Consider the following 2,444-nt stretch of genomic DNA (forward strand, 5'->3'; position numbering starts at 1 on the left):
ACAATCTGAAGAAATACCTCTGGGTGAAGAGACCATTCGCCCGGATGTAGCGTTTGGCGACTGAGATAATCCGCTTCCCAATTGTCTATACCTGGGATATGAACCGCAGAAATTAGACAGGAGCTGGATTCCGCCCATACAAGTATTCGAGATACTTCTTTCATAGCCAGAGGACTGTGAGTCCCTCCTTGATGATTGACATATGCCACGGTTGTGACATTGTCCGTCTGGAAACAAATGAACGACTCTCTCTTTAGAAGAGGCCACGACTGAAGAGCTCTAAAAATTGCACGGAGTTCCAAAATGTTGATTGGTAATCTCGCCTCCTGAGATTCCCAAACCCCTTGTGCTGTCAGAAACCCCCATACAGCTCCCCAACCTGTCAGACTTGCATCTGTTGAGATCACAGTCCAGGTTGGAAGAAAAAAAGAAGCCCCCTGAACTAAACGATGGTGGTCTGTCCACCACGTCAGAGAGTGTCGAACAATCGGTTTTAAAGATATTAATTGAGATATCTTTGTATAATCCCTGCACCACTGGTTCAGCATACAGAGCTGAAGAGGACGCATGTGAAAACGAGCAAAGGGGATCGCGTCCAATGCAGCAGTCATAAGACCTAGAATTTCCATGCATAAGGCTACCAAAGGGAATGATTGAGACTGAAGGTTTCGATAAGCTGAAACCAATTTCAGATGTCTCTTGTCCGTCAGAGACAGAGTCATGGACACTGAATCTATCTGGAAACCTAAAAAGGTTACCCTTGTCTGAGGAATCAACAAACTTTTTGATAAATTGATCCTCCAACCATGTTCTTGAAGAAACAACAATCATAAAAGACTGGAAAGGTTCTTTCTATTGAAAATGAGCAAAGGGAATTTAATCCAATGCTGTGGCCATAAGACCTAAAACTTCTATGCATATATAGCAACTGAAGGAAATAATAGAGACTAAAGGTACCAACAGACGGAACCCAATAAAATTGTCCCTTGTCTGATTGAGACAAAGACAGTGACACAAACTATCTGGAAACCTAAAAAAGGTGACCCTTGTGTGAGGAATCAAGAGCTTTTGAAAAAAAGATCCTCTAACTATGTCCTGAAGAGCAAAGTGAATCATATGAGATTCCTCATCCTCAGAAAATAATCTGAATGAAAACAGAAAAATGAAAATATGCATTTATTGTATCTAATGAAAACAAATAATGCTATCACTGACCATAAAAAGGCAGAATAGTTTGAATAAAACTCCAAAACCCAGTTCCTAAAAAAGGAACTGGAAGAAATACCCCAGAAGATTCCAGGTCTGAGCAGCGCTTGAACCCCATGGGTGCCCAGCCATGCTTCAATAGTACCCAAAATATATGGGACAGAAACACACTTAAAGAAAGTGTTAGCCTTACTGGAATAAAATCAAAGAAATTTGGACCAAATAGAACCAAATAAATTTCAAAGAAGTCTTAACCTGCCCCTTACCAGCCAAGCTGGAATACGGCACGTACATCGCAATATTAGGGAGCTGATTTCGAACTAAAAAAATTTCCAATTATAAACATGTTACTTGGGAAAGAACTCAGGAATTCGTTCCTTAATATGAACAACCAAACTAGTATAAGCTTAAAGTTTTAGTCTTAGAACTCAATCTTGAAGCCCAGAGTAACAGTTAAGAATTGAATCCAATTATAAAACAAATAATTGATTATCTTAGAACAAAAGAAATATGGATTTTTTTAAAAATCACAAAATTCTTCTAGCTAAAATAGCTAAAGACATAGATTAACCCTCATTTGCGAAAATATTCAATAAAATGAAGACACAAATGAAATTATTAGCATGATAGTCCAGTTTAAAGGACCAGTCAATACAGTGGACTTGCATAATCAATAAATGCAAAACAACAAGACAAATGCAACAGCACCTAGTCTAGTAAATGTTGTCCCTTAACAATGCTAAAATGAAGCAATTGCAATATCCAAATAAATCACAGGACCAAGAAAAGTACCTGAAACTAAATAATTTTCCATAAATAAGATACAACTATCTAAAGGAAAATATATACTATTTTGCTATAGAAACAATAGCATAATTAGTAGGAGTAGAGATAGCCCCAATAAATTGGAGAACCCTCCAAATTGAATTTAACTGCTGGCAAAGAATATAGTATAAAACCTTTGAAGAAGGAATAAAAGAAAATTCTCAGCCTATTCCATTCCCTAGTATGGGGAATTGGAAAGAAAACCTCTGAAAACACAGAAGAATAAATAGGCAGAAATAGTGTCAGCTAGTCTTAAAGAACTAGTTACCTTAATATCCAAAATAATCAACACCTTTTCAACAAAGAACAAATGTACTTTAATAATAAAAAAATAATAAAAAAGTAGATTTGTTAGTGTCAATATCTGATGAAGAAAATTCTGAAAGAGAAAAAACATCATCAGAGAAGGATAA

The sequence above is a fragment of the Bombina bombina genome, chromosome 2 (genome assembly GCF_027579735.1).
Source record: "Bombina bombina isolate aBomBom1 chromosome 2, aBomBom1.pri, whole genome shotgun sequence".
Taxonomy (NCBI): Eukaryota; Metazoa; Chordata; class Amphibia; order Anura; family Bombinatoridae; genus Bombina; species Bombina bombina.